The 13,081-nt window shown below is 41.3% G+C and overlaps 1 long non-coding RNA gene across 1 annotated transcript; it reads left to right on the top strand.

The window, feature by feature from the left end:
- The first annotated feature begins 4,571 nt into the window (after positions 1-4,571).
- Positions 4,572-7,447, top strand: LOC131908589 (uncharacterized). Its single transcript, XR_009378630.1, has 4 exons — positions 4,572-4,721; positions 5,362-5,621; positions 5,895-6,516; positions 7,321-7,447. It is a non-coding gene; the product is annotated as an uncharacterized LOC131908589 (long non-coding RNA).
- The last annotated feature ends 5,634 nt before the right edge of the window (positions 7,448-13,081 follow it).

Here is a 13,081-nt window from a genome sequence, read left to right as displayed (position 1 = left end):
TAATTCCTACCGTTTATTGATTTTATAAATGTTTAGAATCTTTCTGCTTCTCATTTTTTTAATTAGTATTCTAATGAAATTCCTTGTTTATGATAGCCTCAGAGTCACATTTAGATATATTATATTGCTCTCAGAAAAAAAAGTTTTAGACTGAAATGTAATAATCTAAAACATGCCACAACCTCAAATTTACTGTTTTAACTATTATCCATTCCCAAACTGTCCAATTTTACTATACCTTTTCCTATAATTATTACACTAAGTTACAAAGCACTGATGAGAAGATTTGAAGGAGACAACCTTGACTGACATACAACAAGATAACAGAGATACCAACACTTATTTAAGTAACTTTAACACTTTATTTTAAACACTTATTTAAGTAACCATGTTGAAAAGAAATGAACAAAAAGGCCAATTTTAAAAGCTCGTTAAAAGAAGGTACTATTAAATGAGATAGAAATAACTATGAAAGAATGAAAATGCATAAATTTTTAAGCAGAGACATAGTCAAGACAATCATTTGGGCCAGAAGTACGTGTTTTAAAAAAATTAAAAAAAAAAATTGACAAAATTGTCAAGCTCTGGAAAGACCGATCAGGGAGAAAAGAGGACAGAGGGAGACAGGGAGAGAGGTGAGGGAAGGAGGAAGGTGGGTCAGGGAACACGGCTTTTATAGGGGATGAACACAGGTTGCCTCCTGTTAACCCGACCCAACATCAAAACAATGAGAAGGAACTGGGCTCACTGCATTCATGTGTTTTGTTACTCAAGAGGTAAGTTTAGGTAGAGTTTGTGTTTCCACTTTATCGAACTTTTAAACTTTTAAATACAGGTGTTTGACTTCTAACACCTGTATTTGTAGTCTTCAGTGTAAGAGTGTTATATACACTCTGTCTTATCGAAAGTTTTTATGTTTATTCACACATGTGTAAGGGGTAGGGTGATAATTTGACATGTGCACAATGTGTAGATCATACCAGGTGACCGCATTTCCATCTGCTTGGACATTTATGGCTTGTTTGTGTGGAGAACTTTCAAACTCTTTCAGTTATCTATAAAATTCTTAATAAAGTATTATAAACTGCAAAGAGAATCCCTTGGATAGTGTGATCCTCACCCGATTCTTTGTCCCCATTATTACAAGCTGCTCTTTCCTCTCTCTGTGTTTGTTTCTGCTTCTTATGATGACATCAAGGCTTGGGGATTTAACTCAGTGGTAGAGTGCTCATCTAGCAAGCCTTTGATACAGTCCCCTGGGGGGGAGGGGGGACAGAAAACAAAGCAGGGACAAAGGACATCTTTGAAATTGCTGCATCACCAGATCAGGACTCAGCCTAGCCAATGTGACCTCATTGTGATTCATAACTTCTGCAAGCCCCAATTCCAAATAAGGTCATGTTTTGAGGTTCTGAGTGAACCTGAATTTTAGGGAGATATTGTTTACTACAGACAAACACCCATTAGGATTATTGAAATTAATTATGGTGTGATTCTCTCAAAGAATTCTGCCTTTATCTTAAGCCAACTTGCTTAAATTATAGCTAGACTTGAGAGCACCACCTTTCTTTCCCAAGGAACCCCAAAAAGGTGATGCAAAGTTCTCAGGCACACTACAACTTACATGAAACACTCTTGATTTTACTTACAAGTGAAACTTGATGTAAATTAGTATTAGTATATAAATTAGTAAAAATAAGTCCTATTCTTGGGTAGTATTACTGTTAATTTGAGTGTGGACATTAGAAGTGGGCTGTCACATATTCTTTCATGAGTATAAAATTGCCTTACATTTTCTGCTGATATTTTGTTTTGTTTTTGTTTTCGTTTTGATACAAAGTCTTGCTAAGTAGCCTAAACTGATTTTGAACTCATAATCCTCCTCTGTGAGCCTTCCTTGTGCCAGGAATACAGATAAGTACCACCATGGCTAGTTTGGTATGTTCTAGCAAGCTTTGCCTGTAAGTCCTATTGCTTAAATGAAATGCGTGACCCCAGTATGGATTAATCTGACTCATATTATTGTTTGTACTTACAGAATTGTGTATGGCTTCCTCTGGGTAGGCAAGGAGGATTTGCCAGGGGGCGTGAATATGTGTGATGATTTAAATTGATTGTTAATTTGAGTAGCTAGCACCACTTTGGAGACAAATCTCTGGGCATGAATGTGAGAGGTTATCTAGATTAGATCACTGAGGTGAGAAGACTCATCCTAAATGTGGTACTGCTCCGTGGGTTGTGGTCCCAGATTAAATAAATAGAAGATGCTGAGCACACACATTCATTATTCTCTGCTTCCTGACTATGGATACAATGTAACCAACCACCTCCTGCAGCTGCCAGTTATCTCCCCATCATGTTAGACTGTAGACGAATTGCTAAATGGTCTTATTAAATAAAAACCCAGAGCCAGATATAGGGGTAAAAACCTGAGAGATCAGAGGAATAGGAAAGCCACAAGCCAACCTCACTTCACTGACCGTCTCCAAAGAGACCTACTTCCTGTATACCCACACCTATATGCCTTTCTGTTCTGCTATCTCATTTGCTCTCCTGTCCAGCTGCATCACTTCCTCTTCCTGCCCAGCTGTGTCACTTACTGTCTGTCTGTACAGAGCTCCAGACCTCCATGGTTAACTAGTATTAGAATTTAAGGCATGTGCCATCACACCTGGCTCTGTTCTCAGTGTGGCATAGAGATCCCTGCCTCCCGAGTGATAGGATTAAAGGTGTGTGCTACCATTGCCTGACTTCTATGTTTAATATAGTGGCTGGCTTTTTCTCTGATTCTCAGATAAACTTTATTGGGTTGCACAAATAAAATATCACCACATTAGACTGTCTCCCCTGAACTGTGAGACAAAATAACCCTTTCTTTCTCAAGTTGCTTTTACCAGGCATTCTGTCACATCAAGGAAGAAAGTACCAATACAGCCTCTTTGTATCTCACACTAAGGGAAGAAATGAAAATTAAGTGCTCCAGGGAAACAAACATATCCTGGATAGCCTGTCTATCACTTCATGTTAAAAAGGATGAGCCAGTGTCCAGAGATCAGTCTACTTTCTCCCACTGTAATTGTCCATGGGTTGCAGGCAGAAGCTCATACTTCCTCGGGCAGAGTTGCTGTTTTATCTGGGAAGTTCTCACAAACTAAACTACTAAAAAGAGATTTACATTAGATGGAATTTATTATCTGTGAAGATGGGCCTTACACTGGGATTAATAGAAGAATTTTTTTTGGGGGGGTCTTGTGACTGTAACCAAATGTCCATAAGACTAAAGTCCATTCTCATTATGGAGAAATGAGTGGGCCCCTTAAGTGGTAGCAGATGGCAAACACCCATCAGAATGCCCAAAGGATGGACACGCACCTGAGTTGGATGTCTCTAAGCACAAACACAGGGGAGGCAATTCTGTAACTGTACTCTCCCCTGTCCCTCTGAATGCTCATCGTATCTGTCATTATTCAGTCAGGAGACAAAACACAAACTAGTTCCCTTCACAAAGATAACGAACTATAAAGAATGATTAATCACACACTGAAGATGCAACGGGACCGAAACAGGACACCAAAGTGTCTTGTCATGAAGCAGAGCAACAGGAAGCAGAGACAATGCCATTAGGACCATAGGAACATGGAAAAGAGGCTGGGATGACAGAAACATAAAGGACTAAGGAAGGGATCCCTACTGTAGTACTGGGGGGCAGGCATTGGAAATCAGTGTTGGTGCCTCTGAGATCAGAGCGGGTCACCCTGGTTCTGGACTCTGATGGACTCTGAAGGGACCACTGACTGGCTGGGGGTGCTGCCTGGGGTGGTTGTATAACTGTTGGGGAAACTGCAAAATACACCCAGCTGTTGCTATATAGGAACAAACAGTTCTGCCAGCATGGAGATGCAAGGCTAGAGCAAGAAGCAAACAAGAAAGAGCAGACCCTTCTACTCCAGTTCTATGTTTTCTGCTCATGCTCCACTGATGAAGAGTACCAGAGAGCAGTCAGTGGGGTAGTTCTGATGCCAGGTCCCATCCACACAGCTGAGTATGGAAGGGTGGGAGACAGCAGCTTGTAACTAGTACAGCCCACATCTTCTCAGTCTAACATCTGCACAGATCCTCTTACACATCCTATACTTGGACTTGGGACTCTGTAAATATACCCTAGAAGCCACCGCCATACTCCCCAGACACCTGACTTTCTCCAAAGATAAGGAGCACTGAGCCCAAAGTATCACTGTGTCCCTCTCTGAGAGGTCTGAAACCAGAACCCTGACAGGCCAGGCCACATTGCTCAAAACTCCCTGGGAGACAGAGTGGTGACATTTGCCAAGGGGCCATTTTATCTTGAGAACTTTTTATATACAATTCTAATGTTCTTCTTGGCAATTCTCCATCTGCTTTTTACTAAATTCAGGGATCAGTGAGGAATACTTTAATTTATACCTGTGGGAAAAAATCTCATTGCCTATATCTCCTGGTGAAGAAAAATGTTGGGCTGGAATGCCCAACTGTGAATTCACCTCTCTTTTGGCAAAATTTTGAATAATTAACTGATTCTTTTCTAAGGTAATCTGAGGTACCGGTGTCTGCTGAGCCCCCTTGGAACTTCAGAGTGGCTCATGAAAGGAAAATGGGAAAGAAGTCATTCTCCAACAGCAAATATTTTTAAAAATTATTTCTACGTAATGTACATTTAACATTTCAAAGGATCAGCTGTTAAAGTGAGACTACAAACTGGAAGCCTGCTTCCTGGCATTTTTGTTTGCTGAGTATAATGCCTGCCTTCCTGGCTCCTGCCCTCCCTTCCTTTTTCCTTCCTTCCCTTCCTCCCTCATTCCCTCCCTCCTCTGTATGTGTGTGTGTGTGTGTGTGTGTGTGTGTGTGTGTGTGTGTGTGTGTGTGTGTTGTGTATCTTTGCACGTGTGTGCACATGTGTAGAATTTAGAAGTCGATCTCTTGTGTCATTCTCCAGTGGTTGTCTACCTTGTTTTTTGAGACTGGTCCCTGGACTCTGCAGCTTGACAGTTAGTCCAGGCTGACTGGTTAGTGGATAATGGGATCCGACTGTCTGCCTCCCCTGTTCTGAATTTACAAGCCACACTTGACTTTTTATGTGAAGGGGGGAATCTAACCCAGATCTTCACATTTGCATGGTAAGCTCTTTCCCAACTGAATTATCTCTCATCACTATTTAAAAAAAAAATGTTCAAATGTCCCTGTTGGACATGTGGCCTTCAGTTTCTAGTCACCACAAGGCCCTAATGTCCCATTCAGCCAGTGCACACTATCTACCTGTGTGTTATTTCCATGCAGGTTTTTCAGCTAAATTAATATTGATCAGCACTCTTTTTTCTTTTAAAGGCAAGCTATTGCCAAATATAGATTCATGAAATTAGAAGACATATAGCCCTCCGACCTTCAAATAGAATGCAATTTATGTCTCTCAACAAAGCACAGATATAAAGGTGCTCTCTCTCCTGAAGTCATCATATCAGAACTTCAGACAAGAACAGCTCAATGGATGTGGATGACAGGCACATCGAGAGGAGTCCCAAGACTTAGTTCTTATGGATTTTCAGCTCACCTAAACAAATTATCTAATTCATTTCATGATTGACCAGGTAAAGCATAGATTTCTTATCAATAATAACAAATTTAACCTCCCCAGGGACTTGACATATCTCCACTCCAAGAGGTAAATGAAAAACATCCTTGATGATGAGCATTCTATTAATTTGGCCTTCAGTGTTCTCCTTTATTTTATTTTTAATTATAGTTATTAATATGCATTAGCTATATAAAGTAATAGACCTCACTCCCATATTTTCGTATATGACTATATTGATATTTGTACATATACCTGCATGTTCAATTATTTGACATTGTCCTTTCAGATAAAAAAGTATCTCTAGTGGGCATCTTTGCTTATGTCTACATTTGCTGAATCTGTAGGACCTGAAGGGTTTCCATGCTTACCTGACTCCATCTCAGCTCGTGCTGGTTCCACACAAGATCCCTGGCTCTGTAAGAAGCAGATTCCACTTCTTTGACTCAGCATCCACACACATAACTCATTCATAAACTGAACAGCTCTAAGTCTCCACCTTCAAAGAAGCAACTGCTTTTCCTACAACTAAGATAGTCAGCCACAGCCTTGCTAGGTGTTCACTAACCATTCCATTTACCTTCAGCAAAGCCTGCATTTCCCAGTGTTCTTTGCATCCAGATCTGTGACTAGTTCTGATCTAAGAAACTTGGACACAGTGATGTTTGCCTCTTATGGAACTGACTCTCGAGCTCCTGCCATGGTAACTCACTCCCACAGTCAACTCTTCACCACCATTAGCTTCCACAAACTATGAGACTTCACCTTCACTTCAGTGCCACAGGGAAGAAGAGGGGAGCCTAGGGGATAGACCTGAACTCTCTTTTTGTCTAAATCTGTTCAAATGTCTTCGGTGTTGATCCAGCTACCTCCTGTGAAGCAGCCCCTTCCATATCTCCCAAGGGAAATTGGTAAGTGCCTCTCCATCTTCAGCCTTGCCTTCAAACCAAAGCCAGAGAACATAGGTCAGGATACTCACATCTCATCACTTGTTTTCCCACTAAAAATTTTTAGTTGACTCAGTGTGCCCCAAGTGAATGCTTATTCTTCTGCTTCACTAATCTGTCTCAGTGTCTCATGATATTTAAGGTGGGAGTTCGTTGCTGATGAGAGAGAGAACATCTCCAGTCCATGCACATAGATCCAGGTGAGGCAGCTGAGCATAGGGAATATTTTATTAACCTCGGACTTCACTTGGTCTGGACTATATGCACTCCTATCTGCTAATAGTAATGCACTTGGAAGCCTAGATCCCTTGCCTGCATGTACTACACACACACACACCACACACACTGAACAATGCATCTCTTGCAGTGTGTTAGCAACCTAGGACCTTCACTTGTATCAGCCTACATATACACTCTTCTCTAACAATGAAATCGATGTTTTCTTTCCTTAGAAAGTACATAACTTCAACAGATTTTATTCAGCTGTACCGTGCTTGTGTCCAAGTAGGAGAAAATAAAGGCCAGTGCAGTCTAAATTAGTTTTGGATGCATTTACAGTAAGGGATAACTTGATCCTCAAGCGAGCTTTTAAGGCAAATCCCCATTTGCTATCTTATGCCAATGCATAATCCAGTGTGCATATGATTAAAATCAGATGCATTATGGGAAGGTATACGGGCAATGGGAAAATAAGTATATGATCTAATCTATCATTCAAAATAGAGAACCTTAGTTACCAGCCTCCCTTCCTTTATTCCCCATAAAAAGGCCCACCTGGGGACCATGAACATCTTCACTCCTGTGGCCTTCTGCTCTCCTGAGGTGCATTCCAATCTAGTCTATCTTTTTGACTTAAATGAAGTTTTCTCAATACGTTGCAGTCTGTGTGAGTTTTTATTTAATTTTTTTTTAAATAAGAGGCTAATAACCTGAAAAGACCTAGCCCAGACTCCAAGCCCTGGTAACATGGGTACTGCTGTATCTCTCCTGGCCTCTCTAGGAAACCTCTAGTCCATCTGTTCTCAAGGCTATCTATTTCCTTTGGTGGCTGCAGTGGATGGTGAAGCCATGGTCCATTTTCTTGAACCCATTAGAGCCTGAGGTCTCATTTTCTCATTTTGGCCTCTTAACCCAATACTTTCTGGTGCAGAATCCAGTCCAAGTTGTTGGGTGACTTTCTCTGTAACTGTTGGCTACAAGTCACTATGATTTAATATGGAAATTCTGTCGTTTCTCAGGACTTTCTCACTGACTTTCCATCCTGTGGGTCCAAAGAGTCCATCTGTATGATTATCGAGCTACATAGGAACAGTAAGATTATAGAAGAGAAAAATTAGATTCTCTTCTCCCTCTTTGCCCAATCAGAGCAACTAAAACTCAAAGTGGAACACATGGCCAGTGTCCTTCTGCCTCTGTTTTTCCCTGACCAGGGCCAGGAAAATCAGGATGCACAGTCAACGAGTCCCCCATTATTCAGCCTTCTTCTTTCTTATTTCTATGGTGCCTTTATTCTGTCTCTGTCAGTCGGGACTTGCTTCAAACCCACTTTCTTAAGTTGCATTTCCATCTTTCTTCAGTTGGCTAGTTTTGAAAGATGGCTACTGGTGAATATTGGGGGACAGAAATGAAAAGTTAAAAATAGAGGTGTTTCAAGTTTCGACACATTCCTTCAGAAGTATTTAGGTTACATTGATTCTTGGATGAAGAAACACAACCATCATATCACACGGACAGACTATGTATCCTCAGTATTCCACTTGGCAATTTAACACACCATAGCAAGTCTCCACATGCTCTCACTCACCCCTAAGACATTTGCACTCCTCTCAACCATACACTGCTATAGGAGAGGTCTGTGCTGATAATGCAGGTGGTCCTGCCTTCCTCAGCAGCTGGGCTGTCTCCACCTGCTCCCAGTCCTCAGAAAGACTGGCAGAAAGCCGAGAGGTAGTCAGGCCAGACATGTCCACAGCATGACAGTTAATCCAGGTAACCAGGAGAGCCCGCAGAAGAGTATATTGAGCTTTTAAATGCATCTACCAGGTGTTCCTAGAGCCTGGGGCTTCTCCAGGCTCTAAAGAACATTGTTCTGTGACTGTAGTTACATCAGCCAGATGCTTTACTACAGCCTTTTCCATTTTGTCACGGGGTGGTGCAGAAAAGAAGGCCATCTCTCAGTAATTCTCAACTTCCAGCTCTCCTTGTTTGACCTCTGTTCTGTTTTCCCAGGCTACATTTTATTAAAAAGAATTTTTTTTTGGAAGACTAGGACAGAATAAAATACCCCCCCAACCCCCACTTCATCATCCTCCTGGCCGTTTGTCCTTGTACGGCACTCTAGGCAGCCCCGCTTTTGCATAGCTGTACTTCTCACACTGCCCGCTGTAGAAGTAGCCCCCGTGCAAATCTAGGTTCAGTCATTTATCTCTCTTCCCACACAGGCTGCTTGTGCCCTGAGGGTATCTGCTTTTCATTGTAATTATAATAAAATGTATGGAGTTAGAGACTTCTGATCTGCAATTTCCTTCTTCTTAACCTCAAGGGTTTATTTATAACTTTTTCTAAAACATGAGGGTAGAAAGCAAGTGGCCTACGGAGCAAGGCAACACCGAGTTCATACTCTGGCTTCCCTCTCGACAGGTTTGGAACCTTGGACAGGTCGTTTACCTTCTGCTGGTCTCAGGTTTGCAGGCTGTGAGCAATGGGCTGGGGAAACTAAACAGAGGAGACAGGATCTGACTGAGTCTAGGGCTTCCACCTGGATAAAGGGGGACTACAAGTAGCAGCGGTAGAGTCAGGCTGACATATGTGAGGCTCAGCAAAGAGAGTGCACTGGAGACATGGTTGAGTGGCAGAGAAAGCATGTGTGAAGCCCAGGTTCCATTCCCAGCAGTGAGGAAATAAAATGCCAATTAACACTTTGCACACTCATGCTGGTATGCTGGTGAGAGGGGAGAGCTGAAATCTCCTGAGGGAAGGATCTAGACTAATGTAAGGATGGTGAGGTTGACTGAAGGAAGAGGTGGAGTGGGAGAGAGGCTGGCTTTCTGAGTAGCCCTTTTCTGAAGGCTGAATCTGCAAGGTCTTGTACAGGACACACTGAAAGAGGAATGAAGTATTTTCTCTTCCAAACCAACATGAGGTAGGTATTTAAATGCAGTAGGGCAGGGAGGAAGAAAAGCTATGTAGAACATTGTAGTCTACAGAAAGACTCATGCATGAATGTTCATAGCAGCTTTATTCATGAAAGCTCCAAACTGTATATGACCCCAATGTCCATTAACAGAAGGAAGAACGTAGAAGCTGTAGTCTGTTTGTGCAGTAAAATGCTACTTTACAGCAAGAATGTTGATTATCACTATGAAGAAAGATGTGGCAGAGTTTTACAAATATAACGTTGAAGGAAAAAGTATAGACACAGAGGAAGTAAATGATGTCGGTTTCATAAAGTTCTAGAGCAGGAAAATGTCAACAGTGCTAATGTACCTGAGAGAGCAGTCATCTGTGGTACTGGAGAGGTTGGAATTAAGTGGAAATGGGTACAAGGACACGTTCATGATGATGGGAACATTCACTATCTTCGTGGGGGTATGTTGGGCTGAATACAAATGATGTCTCAATATATTAAAATCTAAGCTGGAAGGTAGCAGAATCCTATTAAAAACTTGGCTTCTCACCACACTGGCTTCCTGTCAAATCTTCCTGTTCATTGTTAGTTTCATTAAAACCAAAACATACTCTCAAGTACTTCCAAGTCTTGGCATACAGACAGAACTGTCCAGAGGCCTAGGGCAGTCTTCCACCAGAGAAGTGAGGTACTAGTTGTTGTAAACACACACTGGGTGTGGATATGTGTGGTCATGAGACCCTGGAGAGATGCTAATAATAGCATCTGATTTCATTTCTATCTCAAATATCAACTGCCACCAGCACTTTACTCTATAGGTCTGCTATAAGATTCTGCCCATTGACACAAAGCACTTACCAGATGGCAGATATTCTAGAAGTTATGTCATCTGGGTTGATTTTATATACAGAAATCCTTAATGGGCAATAAAAAAGAAGGATGAGAAGAAAGAAGAAAAAGAAAAGAGAAGAAGCAGAAGAGAGAGGAGGGGAGGGAAAGAGAAGGAAAGGAAGCGAAGAGGAAAACAGGGAAGAGATAAACTAAACAAGATGTCTGAAAATGTAAAAGACAAAAATTCACAACTGGAAGCCGATAGTATCCACACTTGGCACAGACCTCAACAAAAACACATACTTCATTTGGAGACAAGCAACATGCACATACACACACATGTTCACATGTTTGCAAGCATAGCTTAAGCCTGTTCCTTTCTGAATGGAGATGGAGGAGGAGTGGATAGGGAGGGGGTAGATGGCAAATGGCCTCTCTGGCTATAGGATAGATCCAGTTTCTTCTTCCTTTGAAGGCATCCACCACCATCCTCACTGCCCCAGGCAGAAGTACAGAGCTTGAGTTGGGGAAGGTAATTGATGTACTACAAGGGAGTCAATGTGGGACAGAACATAACACGCTGATGTGATAAAAATAAAGACCACTGGCCTCTCTCCACCTGAGTTTCAGGAGTTACATCAGCAAGCAGGAGATTATCCTCTTCCTTTTCCACCTTCTACCTGAGTTCCTTAAACAAAGGAACATGTGTACTCACCAGTAGAAAATAAAGGGTCCCCATGCCTTCAGCATGCTTTTCCATCTTAAATTAAACAATACATGTACAAAGTGCTTTTATATAGCTCTTCTGAGCACAGGACTCTGTCTTCAGGCTCTGCTGTTAAAGCTTGCCTTTCTTGGCTAGCAGGTAGCCTTAGCATGTTTTAGATATGCCTTAGCCAGCATTCTTCATTAATCCTCTAAATGGCCACTTGCCCTTTCTTTCTCTGAACATCCACTCTCTTAAAAATTAAACCTGACCACAGAGTGGTTTCATTACACATATCATTTAATTTATCCTCAAAATTGCCCCCATAGAGGAGGCAGATAGCCTGGTTTGAGAACTGGAGTGGGCTGGCTCTATGACACAGCAAAACTTTATTTTAAGAACCCATAATGATTTGTTCTAGCTAATTGGAATTGTCTTTAAGTAATTAATTGTCCTTGCTTTTCTGAAAGAATACAATAAATTTAAAAGGCCCAGGAAAGCTAAAGAGCTTGAGAACTCCTCCAATCACATCATGGTCAATGAAAGAGATTCCATGGAGTCTGACCACAGGAGTCTGAGCTGATGATTAGCATGAATCACTGAATCATTTACCACCCAACCAGGAAAAGACACCAGTCAACATTCACATAGGCTACTTCATTGGAAGAAATGGCAGAGTTTCACCCTGAACTAGATGGATGACATGGGACTGTCTTCTGAATTGTAAAATGAAAACTTACATCTTACAATTGGGATTCTCCTTCTGAAAGACTTTGTTTCTACTAAACCTAAAATACAGACTTCTGCTGCTACTAGCATGGCACCAATAAATAAATATTTATGTGTCCTGCTAACAAACAATGGTTACAGGTCTCCGAGAAGTTAGTAATCCTATTTTGGGGAAGATAATCCTTGGCTGAGACATCAAAAAGAAAAGACAAATTATCAACAAATAACTTAGCCTGAAGTATGTCAAACACACCATAAAATGAGTTGTGAAGGATTTTATAGACTTGTTGGGCTGATAAAATTCTGCCTTATATGTAGAAGAGTTCAAATGCTCCATAAAAATAAAAAGACCTTGCCAAATGCATAAATAAACATCTCTCAGTTCTGCCATCATGTGTTCGTGGTGCATTTTTCAGTTTCACTGGCCAGGATTTTACACCTTTGCTTGGGATGTTCCCAGAATCATCATGGGGGGTTGTTTAAGTCTTCAACAACAGAGTTATACCAAGCCCAGGTACTGTATTACAGGGTTCTCTGATCAAAAATGGTCTCCACCTTTATCAAGTCGGCTGCTTATAAAAAACAGTCATGAGCTGACCTGTTGACAATTGATGCCTCCAAGAAGGAAGGGATAGAGAGGGTCATTGGACCCTCACCTGGGATTCCAGCCATTAATATGCATTTTGACCTAACACCAGGTGTCCTCAGGGGCTCTGGAGGTGGTAAAGTATATAAACTGGTAACAGTTAAGTAGAGCTGTGACCTCCTTCTATGTGACTATGGAGAAGCCATGATCTGTGAGGAGGGAAGATTTTAAAACATGGATGTTTGGGGGGCATCCACATTTCTGTAAGCAACCCTTCACTCATGTTCTGTCAGTATGAAATGACTAAGGTAACACCATCATGTTCTGACTCCATTTTTGTGTTTGCTTAGACAGTTCTCATCCCTCTACCTCCCTCCCAACCAATGGTCATATCTGCCTTAACAACACATTTGAGATTTTCATAGTCTTGGCCAAGGTCCAGATGTATTAACCAAAATAATTGGTAAGTTATATCTAAAATAACTACTATGCTCAGCAAGGAATGAACATTTCTAGATTACTCTGACCTTCATATAACTTTGATATAGAT

Source organism: Peromyscus eremicus, chromosome 4, assembly GCF_949786415.1.
Source record: "Peromyscus eremicus chromosome 4, PerEre_H2_v1, whole genome shotgun sequence".
Taxonomy (NCBI): domain Eukaryota; kingdom Metazoa; phylum Chordata; class Mammalia; order Rodentia; family Cricetidae; genus Peromyscus; species Peromyscus eremicus.
Note: the sequence above shows the minus strand (reverse complement) of the source record. Positions and strands in the feature narration are given on the sequence as shown.